The sequence below is a fragment of the Ochotona princeps genome, chromosome 11 (assembly GCF_030435755.1).
Source record: "Ochotona princeps isolate mOchPri1 chromosome 11, mOchPri1.hap1, whole genome shotgun sequence".
In the NCBI taxonomy this organism is placed as follows: domain Eukaryota; kingdom Metazoa; phylum Chordata; class Mammalia; order Lagomorpha; family Ochotonidae; genus Ochotona; species Ochotona princeps.
In genome coordinates, this window is record NC_080842.1 from 23,399,514 (window position 1) to 23,419,641 (window position 20,128).

Here is a 20,128-nt window from a genome sequence, read left to right on the forward strand (position 1 = left end):
GCTGAGTCAGAGGTCTCTGTGTCTCCTGTGTTGCAATTCTTAATGCTGCAAATGAAGTTGCTGGTTTTATTTCTTTTTCTTTTCTTCCTTTTTTTTTTTTTTTTTAACTTTTATAGTCCCTGAGTGTGAATTGATCAACCCTGGCTAACTTTAACTGTATGCTTGGGCAGCAAAATCTGTCTCATTAGAGTTGAATGTGGAAAGAAAACATAGCTTTTCAATTTCTCTATAACTGGTCTAGGCTTGCTCCTGAAAATCCACCTGCTAGTGTTGGGATGGAGCACAGCAAGGTTTAGTTAACCTCAACATTTAATCATTTAAGATGCTTCCTTCAGTGCCTGGACTGCTGCCGGCTCATGTGCACTCCGGGAGTCACAAGGTGATGGCTCAAGTAGTTGAGATACTGCCACACATAGGGGAGACATAGATTGAGTTCCTGTCTGCTGGTATTGGACCGACCTGGCCCCAGCTGTTGTACACATTTGGGGGAGTGAACCAGCAGATGGAAGATCTCTTTCTGTGTTTTTCTTCTTTTTTCAAAAAAAAAAAGTTAATTTTATATATTTGAAAGGCAGAGTTAGAGAGAGAGAGAGAGAGAGAAAGGGAGAGAGAGAGATTGACCTCTATCTGCTGATTTACCTCCCGAATGATTGAAATAGTCAGGAGAGGACAGAGAGAAGTGAGGAGCTGGGAGCTTCATCTAGGTCTCCCATGTGGGCGCAGGTGCCCAGGCATTTGCGCCATCCTCTGCTGCTTCCCCAGGCACATTGGCACAGGTTTGAGTTGGAAGTGGAGCAGCCAGGCCCTGAACTGGCTCCAATATGCGATGCCAGCATCACAGGCAGTGACTTCACTTGTTGTACCACAAGACCAGCTCCTTGGTTTCTTTGTCTCGACCTCGGTCTCTGTCACTCTTTCTCTCTGACTTCTGAATAAATGGAAATTTTAAAAACTAAGCTAAAATTCTGCCTTTAAGAGATGCTTGCTTTCTTTAATGTTTGATTTCTCTAATCACTGCTGTCTTCTCACTCCAAGGGAGCCGACTCAGCAGCTCTGCCTCTCTACTCCCCTTCCAAGCTCTTCCTGCTCTCAAGCAAACCTGCTTTCCTGAGCTGGCCCTTGGGGACAAAGGGTCATCCTGCCTCCTGTCTTGCAGAAATGTTGCCACCTTAGACACCTAGGCTGGATTCCTTATATGCACCAGACAGTCATGCAGTTATTTCTCTCTATTTCTCTCTTCCTGTCTTTCTTCCTAGCTTTTGTTCTTTCTTTCCCACTCTCTTCTTCTCTCCAAATTTTAGCTTTTGGAATTTCCATCCTGATTTGGCAAGAAGCCACATCTGCAATTGGATGGGACAGAGAAACATATTCCTTCTATCCTCTGAGGGTTCCTGAATTTAAACCATGAAGGAAACTGTCATCAGCTAGGACTAAAAGGTCATTATGGCCCATGAATGTACCAGGAAAGAGAAGTGAATATAACAAAACCCAGTGGGACCCAAAAGGCTGGTATACCGTCTTCAGAGGGGAGAGGGGAAGGAGACAAAGAAAACTTAGGGGAGAATAAACGATTTGGGAGAATGGTCATGGGGCCTTCCAAGCTTCTGGGGCAGCCTTTGACCAAGCCTGTCTGGGTGTGGGGTTGGCATCTGGCCTCCTCTCCCGTGATGAGTTTAACCTGGCTGGGGGAGGGGATTCCTTAGAGTTGGGCTCCTTTCTGTCTTCAGGCAGGTAAGGAGAGTAGTGGGAAAGCTTCCTTTGGTTTGCTCTTCCTCAATTGCTCTGTATTTAAATATCAACATGCAGGGATACCATTTTTGGGGTCCTAAACTCCATGCCAGTGGAAACACTGAAACCCAACAGTTCCATGACTGGGATGCCCAGAGCACCAGAAAAATGGAAATGTATCTGAAAATATGTTTCACAAATTTACGGGTGCCATCCCCCAGGCAAAAGAAGATGAATAGAGAGGACTTTGATTTCATGATCCTTCTCTTCCTTCAGTATCTTAGTAGTTCACATGGGAGAATATGGGTCATCAATCAGATAAAATGACACACAGGATGAGAAAAAGTGCTAAGGAGGAATTTTGCTCAGAGGAGACGAAATCAGGAAGTTGAGAGTTATCCAGACATTTAAAACCATTTTATCATTTGCTAGTTGTTCACAACTGGTCTCCTATCAAAGCATGGGAAACTGACAAGTTAACATTTGGAAGGAGTAGGTGTTAAAGCTAAGGAGTCCTGGTGACACCTGGGGTCAAAGCGCATGTCTTTTAGGCTCCATCAGAACCTCCTGAGATGGAGCGGATGCTGGGACTTGGCTCCTGCTGTGGCACACTGGGGGCAGGGCGAGGGGTTGCCTGTTTGTGCCCTACTCTACTTTTGGTCCCCTCTCCCTTTGTGGTAGAGGAAGCAGGAAGTGGTGAGCAGCGTGGAGAAAATGCAAAGACAATGCACAGAATTCTTCTCGTGCTAAAGCTAGGGAAAAAAAATCCCTCAGCTCTTCGAATGTTCCTTGCTAATCTCCCTTTCTGGCTGTTCTTCAGCTGCTTGGAATCCCTTCTCAAGCTCCTAGCCTCCTTTTTGCTGTAGAAAGAAAATGAAAGAAATGCACCCTAAGACTTTGGATGTTTTCCCTTCCTTCTCTGTTGCCAGTGAATCCGTCTGAAAAGCGAACTGGCCCAGGATCCAGGAATTTATGTCAGTGACTGATGGCAGCTGTGTGGAACAGTCGCTCCAGGCAGCCAGGCACTTCCAAACATGGGTCTCGCCGATAACTTGCACTTTTAGGGTAGCGCTCTGCTCATCACATATCTCATACCTGCACAGAGGCTGGATCTATTTTAGACACTTCCTTTCTTCTTTCTTTTGCTTCTTTTTTTATTGGGGACTGGGAGAGTTAGTGGAGGTGTCCGTATACCAATACTCTCATGATCAACATGGCTGATTTTCAAAAAAATTCACTACAGCACACAACACTTCAATACTGGTCTTGCAGTTTCCTCCCAAGAACCTCAGAGAATGGAATGCAAAGGCTTTGTCTGTTTCTCTGCGGAGTTTCCCTGGAAAGGGCAATTGGCTTTGTTCTTATTCATATCCAGTTCTCACAAGGTCTGTTAATTTACTTAGTAGTATCTACTGGATGCCAACTATGTGGACAGTGCTTCAAAAGACTCCACGAACAAAGGACAAAAGACCAAAGCAGGAGTGGAACACAGACATGAACTAGTGGAGGCAGACAGAGGACATGTAAAAGTTTCAAGACCATCACGTCCATTTTATTTAGCCCTATGTGCTCTTGCATTTTAAAGAAAATAGACAGGGTATCTGAAATATCATGGGCTGGTTTTTCTTTTTAAAATTATTTAGTTAGTTATTCTCTTTGAGAGGCAATGATGGGGGTGAGGAGGTAGGGAAAGAGAGAAGGGAAGAGAGAAAGAGAGAAAGAGAGAAAGAGAGAAAGAGAGAGAGAGAGAGAGAGAGAGAGAGAGAGAGAATCTCTATCCACTGGCTCACTCCCCAAAAGCCCTCATCAGATCTTAGAGCCAGGAACCCAGTTCAGGCGTGGAATATAGGAGTCAGAGCTGTCACTGCCTGAGCTATTCCCTGCTGTCTGCCAGGATACACATTGGCAGGAAGTAGATCAGAAGTAGAGCCTGGACTCAGATCTGGTACTCCAAGATGTGATGCAGGCATCCTAGGCAGAGTCTTAACTGTTAGAGCAATGGTTCACCCCTGGGCTGGCTTTTCATCCCCTCTTCCAACTCACAGGTTCACTCTCTGCACTACAGTCAGCATGTCTGCTTGAACTGCAGAAACAGAAAGGAAAAAAGAAACAATCTCAAAACTCCTGAGACTCCATGAAGGGGAGTTTTGAGGCCCTGTGAATCCTAGTAGAAGAAAGAAGTGTAGCAGACAGAGATATGGACACGTGTGAGGAACCAAGTTATGTGAGTGGCCTGGTCTGGCCAGCTCAGCTGAGAGCTGCTCTCCTAGTCTTTGGTGTTGCATGTACTGAAAGGCAGCTACTGGCCAAGGATAAGTGTATGTGTTTCTTCTAGTTGCTCTTTTTTTTCCTGACTGTAAAACATCTTAGAGCTTTGGCACAGGAAACTCTCTTACCTCTCTTGCAATGCTCACAGCCCTTGATTTCGTCCCTAGGGCAGGATCTGGCACCAGAGTTCTTCCCAGCCCTTTCCATAAGGATAAACAACTCTTGCTTCTGCTCCTCTTTAGGAACCTAACTTACTCAGGGGTTGGCAACTAGAAGGTTTGCTCCCCAGCTCCCAGCTTTGTTAAGTGCACAGAGTGGAGGACGGGAGCCAGGCTGGTAGGGAGTACAACTTCCCCCGTGTCTCAGGCTCCTAGGCATTTCGAGCTATCTCCTGGTCTGCACCTGGTCTCCAAGAGTTTGTTGATGTATTTGCCTGTTTGTGTCCCATCTGACTCACAGCAGCTGCATCCTCCTTCCAGACTCTGGCCAAGTTCATGCAGCCAATGCGGTTCACTCCCCGAGGACTTGGCACTGCTCAGAACTGAGCTTGCTCTTTTACCTAGCAAACTCAGCTTATAGGTGTATTGGAGAAAAGCTGTATTATGATCCTGTAGTTTTTACTGGGTTTTCCTCCTTGCTGAGGTGGACCTGGCCTCTGCTTGAAGCTCTCTGTGTCTTATGCGGCAGTGGAATCCTCGGTTCTGCTTAGAGATCTGACACAGGGGGTCTGGGGTTTGGTTACATCACTGGGACATGATGGACGCATCTGTACTGCTAAAAGCTTCAGTTCACTCACCACGCCTTACTGAGGTGTCTACCACGAGTATCCCATGATTGAAATGCTTAGGATTCTATGCATTTCCAACTTTGGAGTATTTCCACATGTATAATGTGAAATTTGGAGGCTGGGACCCAAGTCCAAATGTGTAGTTCATGTATATATGTACATATATAGAGTCTGAAGGTTTGTGTAATGATTTTAGTGCTCTTTTTTATTGAATAGTCAGATATACAGAGAGTAAGATCATTCATCTGCTGGTTCACTCTCAAAGTGGCTGCAACTGCCAAAACTCAGCTGATCTGAAGCCAGGAGCCAGGAGCTTCTTCTTCTGGGTCCTCCACAAGAGTGCAGGGTTCCAAGGCTTTGGGCCATCCTCAACTGCTTTCCCAGGCCACAAGCAGGGAGCTGGATGGAATGTGGAGCAGCCAGGATATGAACTGGTGCCCATATGGGATCCTAGTGTATACAAGGTGAGGACTTTAGCTACTAGGCTACCACACTGGGCCCAGTGCTCTTTTGTTTTAACTGTGAGGGATCACATGAGGTCAGGTCGCACCATGTCAGTGCTTGAAGTGTCACATTTTAAAGCATTTCTGTTTTCAGATGATGTCAGATAGGATACTCAAGGTATAGTTGCCCATCAGAATATTAGGAACTTAGGAGAAAATAGATGAACAGGACACAATCCTTGTTCCACAATTGCTCACAGGCTAGAGGGAGCAAATAGTCAAAAATATCGTAAGGCAGTAGGGTGATTGTTATAGAAGAAACGGGAAGAAAACACTGTGAAAACATGGGTCCAAATTCATGGGACAGGGCACTGAGGAGCTATTTTAATATTTATTTACTTACTTATCATTTGTGAGTTGGTTTGCATTTTTAAAGATGTACCAATTTTTATTCAAAAGGCAGATTCTACAGCCAGAGAAAGAAAGATAGAGGGGTCTTCTCTGATTCACTCCCCAAATGGCAAAGATGAATGGCAAGAGCTAGACTGACCCAAAGCTGGGAACCAGGAGTTTCTTCAGAATCTCCCACATTAGTGCAGACTCCCAAGGACTTAGGCCACCCTCCACTACTTTCCCAGGCCATAAATAGAGAGCTAGATCAGGAATGGAGCAGCCAGGACAGGCACCAGTATCCAAACTGAACACCAGTACCATAGAGTAGAGGATTAATATGCTGTACCACCATGCCAACCCTTGGTTTTCATTTTACTTGATAGGCAGAAAGAGACAAAGATAGTGAAACAGTGAGAAAGAAGATCTTCCATCAGTGGTTTCAGTTCTCATGTGTCCACAACAGCCAAGAATTGGCGAGGCCAAAGCCAGGAGCCAAGAACTCCATCTAGATCTATGTGGCTGGTGGAGATCTCACTCCTGGAACCACCACCTGCTGCCTTCGAGGAGGGCACATGAGCAGGAAGCTGGAATGGGAGACAAGGCTGGGACTCAGGCCTGGGACTCTGATACGGGAATGTGGGTGTTCAAAACGCTGTTTTAATTTCTGAGCCAGCTGCCTGACTCAGATGATGTTTAACGATTGGAGTTACTTCTGGTCATTTTGAGTCAGTTTTCCAGACTGAGAAGACGAAAGGTCATCCACAGAGAGTGTTCCCTCCATTCCTCGTTAGCTAGTAATAGTTCCACCTGCAGGCAGGGTTCACCTGAGTACACACTGTCTTCCTGTCTAGCTAACTAGCCCAGTTTCAACTGTAGCCATCTCTGTACTTGAGTCCTACAGATGGGCTCAACATTTCTGTAGGATCACCAGGTCCCCGACTGACAGTACTAACTACAAGGATGGCAGCCTTCCCATTCACCCGCTGTATTTGTTGCTTCCAAGGGAGTGGCTATATGGATACTAGTTTATTTGGAACCATGGAGAAAGTGTGTCAGCATTTGTCTGAAAAGAATGAAGCAGTCTCACATTTGCCAGAACTTTCCTATTTTGGCCCCTTAGCCTAGGACCAGTGCCAAGACAGGAATAGGTAATTCAAACAGCAACTTGCTAGAATCAGATGCCCTAAGGAACAGGGACATAAGTCACCAAAATTTAGTCCTTGATGTGAAAACTGAGTCTCTGGATAGCTGAGCTTAGGGCAGAGTATTAGCAGAACATGTCAATCTGATAGTTGGACCTGCAGACAGAGAGAGGAGATAGAAAGTGACCTCCAACCTGCCAGTTCACTCTCCAAATGTCCACAATAGCCAAGTGAAGGCCAGAGATGAAGACACAGTCAAACACTCAATCCACATCTACCATGTGGATGGCAGGAACCCATTTACTTGACCCCCAGGGTCTGTCTTTGTAGGAAGCTGGAGCTAGGGTCTAGAGGTGGACACTGAACATAAGCACTCAGATGTGAGATGTGGGTGTTGTAGCCACTGGGCTAACCGCCCCCCCCCCCCAGCAACCCTACGCCTCTTCAAATATTACCATTGTCTCGCACTGGGACTCTCCAAATGCTTCTCTGGCATTTGGAAGGAGAGATGTATACTGCACACACACACACACACACACACACACACACACAAAACACAAACCATGACCTTACACTTAAACAATACTGAGCAAATGAAGCACATTCAGTGTGCACCCGAGACCCTATGCTCATGATACTGCAGGATCTCTACAATATTAAATGTGGTAACAATGCCCTCTGAAAGGCAACTTTAAAATACATTAAAATTATGTAAACAGCACAGACTTTAATACAAAGAACATTTCAAAGCTTGAGAAATTTCCATTTTGTTAAAGCACTGACTGAAGGAACAGATTGACGAGGGACGAGACAACTCTAATCATAGGAGAGAAGTAACAGATGATGCTGTAGAAGAGTGTGCAGATGGCAGGGAAGAGCCAACGCATCACTGTGGGTATTCCTTGAGTAACTAAGGGTCCACCTGGACAGGGAGTTGTATGGAGCCCTAACCTGGGAAAGCTAACTTCCCGTGCAAATCAAACAGCTGTCCCATGCTTGGTTGTCTTGTTCTGTAGTTTTATTTAACTTTCAAGTAAATATGAAGTTGAAAAAGTCATCTACATTTGCTAGACTAGATTTTAAATATCTTGAGCATCATTACCAATTAACCAGAAAGAAATGCTTTACATAGATGCTTCGTCATTGTATACCATGCTTCATTTCTCATCTGCCAAGCACAGTGGATTAAAACATAATTTTTCTTTCTCTGTTTCTAAATCTGAGAATTTTTTTCTGCTAATGGTGAAAAAAGAATAAACCTAGGCTATATGATATGAACTCAAGAATTATCACTCCATCTTTATCCAAGATGGTGAAAATAATAAGATAGTAATATAGTTATTTTTGATCATTCTCCTTTATATCTTATTTTTTAATTTTTTAAAAAAAGATTTATTTATTTTTATTGCAAAGTCAGATATATGGAGAGGAAGAGAGACAGAGGAAGATTTTCTGTTCGTTAATTCACTCCCCAAGCGGCCACAACAGCCAGAGCTGAGTCAATCTGAAGCCAGGAGCCCGGAGCCTCTTCCAAGTCTCCCAAGCAGGTGCAGAGTCCCAAGGCTTTGGGCCATCTTTGATTGTCTTCCCAGGCCACAAGCAGAGAGCTGGATGGGAAGTGGGGCTGCTGGGATTACAATGAGTGCCCATATGGGATCCCGGCATGTTCAAGGTGAGGACTTCAGCCACTAGATTACTGCACCAGGCTCTTCCTTTATATTTTAATGACCTGAATGCAAAGTGATGGTGGTATTTAATGACAAATTATTTTATCATTGATTCAGAGCTAGCACTCTCCACAGCCCATTTCTGTCTACACCAAACACATTCAGGCTCACGTGGATGGAAGCACAAAGGCAGTTAAGCCATGTGGGTGCTTGACATTTACAGGTTATGCCATCTGTGAAGGAAACCATGAGTGAAGATCTACATTCGAAATCATAAGAGTGGAGTTCTATATTTCACAAAGTTTAAACGCACTAATAAAATACTTCCACGATGAGATGCTTATCAGTAAGACTAAAAAGAAGGAACTTAAACAGAAAAAATATGTATTTGTTCATTATTTGGAGACACACACACATATACACAATGCTCTGGTATATCCACATAAAAAATCCTACAACACAACATTGAAATAGGGAAGACTTTTAAACGATGAGAGATATACAGGCGTTTTCTTTGATAACGTTCTGTTCAGAGCTTTAGACTGCTAAATTATTTTCATTCAATTTTTACTTGATGCTTATTATAACTCTATGATGTGGAGAAGGAGCCATTGTTTGCTCATTTAACTTATGAGAAATTACATTCACATTTGATAAACACTTCTTGAATTTGCCATTAAGGACGCAAAATTATAAATAAAATCAACATATGATTTACTGCCACAAAGACTGAATCAGACCATGCAGCTGTCATTACCCAGACAAGTCAGGCAAAATCGGGGTTATTTGGGCCTGGATTTTATCTGGTAAGTGACACCAATTGTTAACCTCATTTTGATATCAGGAGTTTGTTGTCAGAAACACTGGTACTGTCAGGAGGAGACATAAAAGCAAACTTTTTTTTTGTAGAGTTTTTTTTAATTATTGGAAAGGCAGATAAACAGAGAGAAAGACATGCTGAGAGAAAAATCTTCCACCCATTTGTTCACTTCCTGTGTGGACATGACTGTCAGAGCTTGGGTGATCCAAAGCTAGGAGCCAGGAGTTTTTCTGGGTCTCCTATGCAGGGTCCCAAGGCTTTGAGCCATCCTCAACTGCTTTCTTAGGCCACAAGCAGGGAGCTGGATGGGAAGTGGAGCAGCCAGGATATGAACTGGTAGCCATATGGGATCCTGCGGCATGCAAGGAGAGGATTTAGACACAAGGCTATCATGCAGGATACGAAAACAAACTTTTGGGACTGCAGTTCTAAGGTATGACCTCTAGAGTGCAGTACTGTCCCAGGGTCTTTGAGTTTCATATCTTCACAGCTCACAGCACCTGGGTAATCAACATCAGAGGTGTGACTGTGCCTGGCCAGTTCTAGAAGGCTCTCATTTGCCAGTCTTTCCTGCTCTCAGAGCATTGACTTCAACGTGTGCAGACAGTCTCACTTTTCATTAGTCACACTCTACACTGAGGTTCCGCGAAGTCTTTAAACCTTGCAGTCTTTCCCCAAGTGCTAAACTCTCAATGAATAATTATCACAGCTCATGTATTTTTAAGCCTCTTCAATTTTTATACAAAATGAAACTGGAAGGATTGCTCTGATAATGCTACTAGACATTTGGAGATTATAAAGAGGGTAAGAGAAATAAAGAATCTGTTCTTATGAAGAACTATCATTTTGAACACTGTGATATCAAAAGACCTATCCCACAATGCTATGCATCATGTACTTCCACTGAGGTTGAAGTGCTCCTGTGAGTGTGGGTAGGCAAGAAGACATTTGAAGTGACAGTATAACAACTCTGTGTTGGAAAGGATGTAAAAATAACCTGTGGAAGTTCTTACTGCGGAAAAATAGGTTTCTTAGTCTATTTGATTTATGCACGTATTATAGTCGTGATGAACAGAATTAGGAGTACAGCTGGAACTAAACTTAGTCTTCAATTCTGCTTCTCACAAGCTTCTTGAAGTACCTTCCTGTGATGCTGGCCAGTCTGTGACTTCCTCTAACTGCCCGTTTGCAGCAATACTTGGTCCCACTGGGTCTTGCCTCCATCTGCAACATGGGATCTCCAAGCAGCCCCTTACGATGGCCAGTGCTTTGCCGGGTTGTTGCTGGAAATCCTTGGGTTGTCTCTGCCTTCTGCCTTGCACATCTACTCTCTCTGATGATGCTTTTCCTTCAAGTCACAGAAGGACATGGACTTTCTACACAACTATATGCTTCAAAAGAGAATAGCATGAAAGGCACCTTGACCCTGCTGACCTGCTCTGGAGTCCCCAAGACTGTCCTTGCAACGTGCTCTCTATCTACACTCCCCAAGAAGCAGGTGGTGGGATCAGCACATCACAGCCAAGTTCTCTCTTCACTCCAACATCTGTTAAAAACAAACAAACACCACCACCACCAAAAAAAAAAAAAAAAAAAAAAAAAAAAAAAAAAAAAAACCCAAAAAACAAACAAAAAAAAAAAAATTAAAAAAACCCAAAAAACCCTCTCCTATCTCCTTCAGCCACAAACTAGGAGCAGGCCAGCTCTGGTCAAGGCCCCCCTGGAGGCCATCCCAGGCTCCCACACTCCAAGCCATCCCAGGCTCCTACACTCCAGGCCATCCCAGGCTCCATACACTCCAGCAGTCTACAAACAGCCTTTTTTGAAAGTGACAGATGACACTGACATCCTTATTTGGAAGGTTTTGACTTTGCCCTCCCCAACAGTCAAGGCAGTAACTTGCAATTAGTAGGTGTCAGGGAAATGTTTAGTTGAAAATGATTATGAATGTGGTTGCTATCTGCTCTGGAGAGAAGTAAGATACATCTGTTTCTGTGCTAGCATAGAATTCACTCGCCTCTGGAAGCCATATAACACACGCCGTCTTCAATGACCCATTTCCATTAGATTCGTGTTAATAAACCTCATCTTTCTAAATACGATTCTGTCAGGGAATTGAGCTTACATTTCTCTCTCTTTTATCATGATTATAGATTTTCTTCAGAATCTCCATTGTATCCAACCCAAGTCCCAGCCATAACTCGTACATCTAGCCTGCTGCAGCGGACTCCCCATGTTCAACAATTCATTAAAACACACACTTTAGTGGCATTATGGTGCAATAGGCGGGCATCCTGAATAGAAGTGCTGGTGTTGGTATCAGCGACTTTTCTTCCTATCTAGCTCGCTATTGATACATACAGGAGGCAGCTTGGCTGGTGGCTCAAGCGCTTGAGTCCCAGCCTTGCATGTGAGTCTCAGATAGAGTTCCTATCTTCTGGCCTTAGATTTGCCCAGCCCTTGGATGTTGTGGCCATTTGGAGAGTGAATCAGAAGACAGAAGATCTCCCTCTCTCTGTCACTCTCCATTTCAAATAACTAAAGAAAACCTTCTAAAGTCAAGTCTATTTTTCTTATAAAAAGTCATGTCTTTCAAGTTTTTACTAAGACATCACATTCACAACAATCTTCAATTTTGCCTCATTTAAAAATCATAAGTTTGGGGCCTGGTGCGATAGCATAGTGGTTAAGGTCCTCTCCTTGCATGCCTGGGATCCCATATGGGCGCCGATTCTAATCCCAGCAGCTTGGCTTCGCATCCAGCTCCCTGCCTGTGGCCTGGGAAAGCAGTTGAGGATGGCCCAAGGCCTTGGGCAGGTCTCCTGCACCCACGTGGGAGACCCGGAAGAAGCTCCTGGTTCCTGACTTGGGATTGGCTCAGCTCCATCCATTACGGCAGCTTGGGGACTAAATCATCGGTAGGAAGAGTTTCCTCTCTGTTCCTCCTCCTCTCTGTATATCTGACTTTCCAACAAAAAATAAATAAATCTTCAAAAAAAAAATCACAAGTTTGGTCTCCCCATTTGCTGTCCCATACCTATCACCACCTGGTACACCATATGTTTTCAATGCTTCTGTTGATATCCCCATGAGAAAATAAACTCTATGAAAGGGCCTTTGTCCATTTTGCTCCATGCTGCATCTTCATTGCCTGCAAAAGTGTCTGGCACATAATCAACACTCAATAAATACGTGTTAAATAAATAAATAAAACATTTAACACAGCATTCCCCCAAAGAACACAGTTAAATACTTGTCTGAGCTAACACATCTCTATTTTTGCCAGTTCAGGAAAAGAGAAGGTCAAGGGCTGTTTTTGGATGGTGCCACAGAGCCTGCGGTCGCTCACCAGCTGGCCCAATCTCCAGAGACTGTGTGAAGTCAATTTTCTTTGGTATCAAAAATAAGCAGAGAAATGTTTTGAAATGAAATCCTTTCAAAGTGGAATTATGGCAAGCCCTGGCAGTATTTCAACCTGTAGGATGGACATGAAAGGGTTTCAAAGTAGTTTGCACAAGGATTCTCTTTCAGTGGTGCCAGGTGGCCAAACTGGAGATGCTTTTGCAAAGTGTTGAAGAGTCTATGAAGGAAAACTGAAACAAACAGAATCCGTCAAGAATGTGGGACAACATCATGAGCCAGAGAGCAGGTGGTGCGAGAATATTTGTTAATGTTAACTCTCCCTAAAATGTCCCTTCTGTTTTTTCCTTTTTTCTAATTTTGAACTAAAACATGAATTTCCATTGCCCCGAGTGTTATTTGACACTGTAACTGTATGTGTATCAACTGTGTCTTTTTATTTTCTGTGTGCTTAGGATTTGATCTCTATGTTCCTGGTGAGCCAGAGGGAATTCTTTGCTGAAGGTTAGCCCACTCTTACAGTAAACAAGGAACCCCTAAGGGGAGTCTTTCAAATGCTAATGAATTAGTCCTCTGGGCTTTCACACTCTGGGCCACTATCCTTGTATCCTAATCACAGTAGGACTAGGGACCACCCCAATAGGAACAGTGATCTGCCCCAGGCTCTGCTAAAACTATTCAAATTTGATATCCTCAAATCTACTAACCTATCCTTGTTTACTTAACCCCAGGATAACCTCAGAGGAGGTTCCTAACAGTTTTACTTCATTGCTTCTGCCTCTTTACTCACTCTGCTGTGTTCCCCTGAGGTGTGGCCTGGCCCCTTCTCTAGGGATCTGTGAGTAGTAACTTATCTTTTGAAGCAGCCTGTTCCCTGTTGGTCATGCCATGCTTAATAATGCAATCTATGCTTTAAAATAGTAGGAGTAAAAAAGTTAGATTTTTTTTTTCAATAAACATGCATTTATTTGAAAGGAGAAAAGAGAGGGGGTGGAGAGAGAGAGAGACAGAGAGAGAGAGAGAGACAGAGAGAGAGAGAGAGACGCTCCATCCACGGATTCTTTCCCTGAATGGTCACAACAGCCAAGGCTGGTCCAGGCTGAAGCCAGCATCTTGGAGCTCCATCTGGCTTTCCTATGTAAGTGGCAGGGTCTCAAATACTCACCCCATATACCAGAGCTTTCCCAGGTGTATTAGTGTGGAACTGGATTGAAATGGAGCAGCCAGGACTTGAATTGCTTCTGGCGTGGGATTTCTACAAGTTGCAGAAGGCAAGTTAACACACCGTGTGACAACACTAGTGAGAGACCTTGGTTTTTAAGGGCTTCTATACCTGTGGTCCTGGCATATAAATAAACAATGTCTCCACTAACAACAAAATAGATCTAAAATGGCTATGTTTGGGGGCTGGTGAGGCATAATGGGTTAATCCTACAGGTTTGACACTGCCACTCTGTATGGGTGTCAGTTTGAGTTCTGGCTATTCTGCTTTTGATCCAGCTCCCTGCTAATGGCTTGTGAAAGAAGCAGAGAATAATCCAAGTCCTTGGACCTCTGCACCTCTGTGGGAAAATCAAAAAGACGTTCCTGGCTCCTGGGTCTGGCCCAGCCCTGGCCATAGTAGCCATTTGGGGGAGTGTACGACGAGATAAATGATCTCTCAGTGTCTCTTTCTGTGTAACTCTGACTTAAAAAAAATGAGTTGTGAACATTCTCCAATTGGAAAAGATGGAAAGGAGAGAGCAATGACAGGTGAAAAATGATAACGGATTCCGAAGAAGGTCCCAACTTCGACGCTTTTTCTGCCCTGCTCTACCATCCAGGGCTTCTGTGTGAGAGAAGCATTTTATAATCCTGGAAGACAGGTGGGGGACCAACCTACAGACACATCTTTAAACCTTCCTCTCTGGAGTCCTCACACTTGGTGATATTCAGAGATCTTTCCTAAATACCCAAACAGCATTTATGGAGAAATTATCAATTTGTAGATAATGAAAATGAGATTCAAAGAAATTAATCTTAAATTGATTTGGGTTATATTAGCAATATCTGTAACTTATGATAGCAATATCTATAACAATAATGCCATTTTATTTTATCTGCTAAATTGCTAATACAAACATGGAACGTATAGACTGTGGATTCTGAAGCCTGGGTTTGACTCTGATGATCTCTGAGGTAGGAAAGTGTTTAATCTCACTGTAAGTCATAAGTCCAATTCATCAAAGCATTTTTAAAATTAGAATTGCTTCTTCTCACTTTATTTTTACTTTTAAACATTTTTAAAAATACTTGTTTCATTTTTACTTGAGTGGTACAATTACACAAAGGACAGATAGAAGTTACATTTCACTCCCAAAGTGACCACAACAACTACTAGAGTTGAGCCAATCCGAAGCCAGGAGCAAGGAGCTGCTTCTGAGTCTGTCAGGTCCCAAGGCTTTGCGCCATCCTCTATTGCTTTTCCAGGCCACAAGCAGGGAGTTAAAAGGGAAATGGAGGAGCCAGGACACAAACTGCTGCCCATATGGGATCGCAGTGGTTGCAAGGCGAGGATTTAGCTGCTAGTCTATCGCACCAAGCCCCCCAAATAAGATAAATCTTAAAGTGTATTTTCTTGTGTTAGTCTCTGTAAGTTGTTTCTTATGATTTCAAATTTCTCTTTGTCTTCCCTAGTATGCACAAATGTAGAAACTGGTAGCCTCCTGTCAAACTCTTCCCTGAATACTGAACTCAGCCTTCAAATAGGAAACCTTGGTGGTGTTTTGTTCCTCCCTCATCTTCTTACTCTAGCTGGTGAGGTGACACTAAAACTTTATAAGGAAATGATAGAATGGGATACAAGGAACAGAAGAGCAGTCTCAAAAGCTAGGAGAACTTTGTAAGAGTAGGGAATAAAAGGAACAAAACAACAAGATATTACATTCTCAGCAAGACCCTTCTGAGCTCAATCCACTTATAACTGCAACTACTCACCCCAGATGCCCACACTCTATGTGTTAACTTACCGCTTTCTCATGTGGTGTATCATGTTTCACATTTTTAGTTATATGTTCCTCTATCTCCTCCCTCTGGAAATCAAACACATCGAGGCAAGGGCATCAGCCTATTGTATTCACAGAGAAGTCTCCAGCATGCAGTGGACATTGCGTGAGTGCTCTTGAAGGTGAATATCTCTAAGAAAAAAATACAAAAGTAAAATTAGCAGAGCTCTCCCCAGTTAATGATTGAGAAGGAAGTATGTATCCCAAAAGGACTGAGAAGAGATGGACCCAGACACTGAGTCATACAATTGCTGTGTTAATTGGAGTAAATCTAAGGAGTGATGTAATGCCCGTTGGTGGTATGGCAATACTGCATACAAAGATAAAGGAAGTACAAACACACAGCAAAAAAGCAATCTGCTTGGGCTGGGTGCTGTGGCATACCATGTTACTATCACTTGGGATAGTTGCATTTCCTATCAAAGTCCCTGAGTATAGCCTTGCCCTTGCTTCTCCCCTAGTATCCTGCTAACACAAATGGGAAGGCAGCAGATGGTGGTCCAAGTACTTGGGTCCCTGCCACCCCAGTGGAGGACTCAGATAGAATTCCATGCTCCTGGCTTTGGCTTGACTTAGCACCAGCTGTTGCAGGCATTTTGAGGAGTGATCCAGAAAATGGAAGATCTTTTTCTCTTTATGTCTTTGTTTCTCTCTCTCTATCATCCTGCCTTTCAATAAATACATTTTTAAAAAATATATACTTTTTTCTAAAAAAAGAAAAAAAGGCAGTCAGTTTACAGCCATTTGCTTGTCTGACACCTACATAAATTGGATGTAAAGTTAATCTCTCTTGTCTTTCCTGTGATGAATCAAACTACAAACAATATGTTGAAAGAATAATTTTTTCAACGTAACATAAGGTTGCCTTGTAACACTTTCTAATTGCTCCCTCATTAAAAATAGATTTTCAATAGACTTCTTTTCTTAATGCCTTCCCAAGTTGAGTATGAATAATTTGTGTTGTCATTACAAGATAGTATTTCATTAGCATCACTTTGAAAATGAACCATGGTCAGGAAATATGACTTGAAATAAAGAGCCCTATTTTGTAAATCGGCATTTCAGTTCTCATGGGATTCTACCACGTAAAGGTGATCTTCACTAAGTTATTTCCTTCTAATTTTACTATCCTACCTCCAAAAAAGAAAGACTAAGTGATATCACTTGCATCACGTTTTAGCAATCTGGTTTCATAATATTTTAGATAAAAGAGTTGAGAGGAAAACCGTTTGACATGTGGATTAAACCATACATAATATTTCAAGGCCCTCATGGAAATATGAAATCTGTATTCATTTATACTTACTTTGATACAAAAATAATTTGAAAAGTCTGTGTATTGTTTTCTCAGCACATGTATTTCTCATAATAAATGTATTTCCATCTACTTTTTGAACAAAAATTACATATTGAAAGGCAGAGAGAGAATTAGAGATGGAGATAGAATGAGAGAGAGGGAGAGAGGGAGAGAGAGGGAGAGAGATCAGCCATTTGTTTGTTCATTCTCGAAGTGTCTGTGGCAGTCACAGCTGAGCCAGGGTGAAGCCACAAGCCAGGAGCACCATCAAGCTCTCCCATGTGGATGGTGATGGCCCAAGTACTTCAGTCGTCATTTGCTGATTTTCTGGGTGCATTAGCTGGAAGCTGGACAAGAAGCAGAACAACAAGGACTCATTGGATGCTAGCATCAAAAGCTCCAGGTTAACACACTGTACTTCAACATCGGCTCCTCCATGAACTTTCTGAAGAATTCTTGCATATTGAAAATAGTGTGGATAGAGCATGGATGGGAAGGCCAAGGTTTCTAACATCTTGGTAAGACATAATCAACATCTTCTGCAGCAGGTAAGAATTTTTCAGAAAATTTTTCCCACTACAATGTAGGACCATTTACATATAACTAAGCCCAGCAAATTTTCACCAGGAAAGAATTTGTGGTTGGCTCGCAACTGTAGGTGATTTTTTTGTACAGCGATCTGGAAGATAGTCAGTTTTTAGTCTCAACGAGGAAAAGAAAAATCTGTTAGTAGGTTTACAGTGCTTTAGGTGTTACTGTCACAGACATACTAGATATGTTTATAGCTATAGCAAATGCCCTTTATCAAGAAAGTAAGTACCCCATTATAGACTAGAAGAGACAAGGAAGTCTTGAAATAGAAAAAGAAGAAAAACACTGGGAACCTCTGAAATTGATGAAACATGAATAATGTAGCAAATTATGCAAGGAGTTCAATTTTATCAAAATAAGCTTTTAATTTTATTTTTTTCAATGAAACTTTGTAAGTTACACTGACCTCCCCTTTTAAATTTTTCCCTTCTATTTTATTTTTCATTTTATGATACAATTCTATAGTATTTCTCTGATATTTCTCTTACCCTTGCCTCAAATTCCCTCTGCTAGTTTCCCCCATATTGTTACAATAGTATAGTCCTTCATAAGCAGAACTAAATCCGCCATTCTGCTATTTAAGTGTGTCCTGACATTGTGGATACTGACAATGGCAAACAGTCCAGCATCCTATTGTCAAGATATATCCAAAAGTTTTATTGTGAACCCATCTTTGATTTGGAAGTAGAGATGCATACTGCATTGTATCTTCATATCTGGATATGATAATCTCTATTGCACACTTACTATATATTCCCTTAAATGAAAAGTCATAAAACAAAATCAACAACAGAAATAAAATTTAAAAAAATTTACAACACCATGGAGTTAGTTAACAGATTACTGAATAATCAAAGAGTCAACGAAGAAATGGAAAAGAAAACAAAAATCTTTCTTGGATAAAATGATGGTACTGTATGATCTATGAGTTAGTGAAGAATTTAATAAGAGAAAATAAACTATTTAGAAGAAATGAAAATGAAAACATAAATATCAAAACCCATGAGTTGCAGCAAAAACAGCATTGAAAGGGCTATTGGTCTTATAATTTGTGTGAAAGCTGCCTTATATCAGAACATATGTTATTTGTCCTTTTGGGATTGATTTATTTCACTGAGCATAATGGTCTCTAGTTGGGACCATTTGACTGCAAATGGCAAAATTTCATTCTTTTTAATGACTGAGTAGTATTCCGTGGAGTAGATATACCACAGTTTCTTTATTCACTCCTCTTTTGACAGGTGTCTGAATTGTTTCCACATCTTTGCTATTGCAGATTGTGCTGCTATAAATATAGGATTACAGACCCCTTTGTTATATGCAGTTTTCATTTTCTTTAGATATATTCCTAGGAGCAGATTAGATAGGTCATGTGGCAGGTTTACCTGCACTTCTCTTAGCACTCTCCATACTGTCTTCCATAGTGGTTGTACTAGTCTGCACCTTTCTTCCCACATCCATGCCAGCAGGTGTTAATACAGTTGTAAATGTAGGCCAACTTTACTGGATTTAGGTGGAACTTCAACGTGATTTTCATTTGTATCTCTGATGGCTAGGGCACCTGAGCATTTCTACATATGTTTATTAGCCATTTAAATTTGTTCTTTTGAAAAATATCTGTCCAATTCCTTCTCCCATTTCTTTACAATGTTGTTTGTTTTGCTGTCACTGACTTTCTGAAGCTCTTTGTAAATCTTGGATATTAGTCCCTTATCAATTGTGTAGTGTGCAATGATTTTTCCCCCATTCTGTTGGTTGCTTCTTTACTTTGTTGATCATTTCCTTTCCTGTACAGAAACTTTTTAGTTTGATTTATTTGTTTATTTTGGCTTTGACTGCCTGGACTCTTGGTATAGTTTTCAAGAAGCCTTTCTCTATTCTTATATTTTGGAGAGTGCTTCCTATGTTTTCCTCTAATAGTTTGATGGTTTATGGGTGCAAGTTTAGGTCCCTGATCCATTTAGAGCTGATTTTTGTTTAAGGTGACATGTGGGGGTGTTGTTTCTTACCTCTGTAGGCTGCTATCCAATTTTCCCAAAAGCATTTGTTGAAGAAACCAGGCTTTTTCCCTGAATTGTTTCCAGTTTTCTTGTCAAAGTTTACTTGGCTATACATGTGGATTCCATTCTGGTGTTGCTATTCTGTTCCATTGATCTATTTCTGTACTAGTACCAGACTGTTTTGATGACCACTGCTCTGTAGTATGTCTTGAGGTCTTTGGTTCTTCAATGTAAAAAATCATGTCATCTGCAAACAAGGATAATTTCAATCCCTCATTTCCAATTTGAATTATTTTAATTTGTTTTTCTTGTCTGAGAGCCCTGGCAAGGACTTCCAATACTATACTGAATAGCAGTGGTATGTGTGTACATCCTTGTCTAGTTTCAGATTTTATTGGAAGAACTTCCGCTCTTTCCCCATTTAGTATGATGTGGCATTGGGCTTTTCATATATTGCTTTGATTGTGTTATTGAATGTTCCTTCTAAGCCTGTCTTGCTTAAGGTTTTCAGCATGAAATGGTGTTGGATTTTATCAAATACCTTCTCTGCATTTCTTGAGACGATTATGTTTTTCTTTTTCAGTTTGC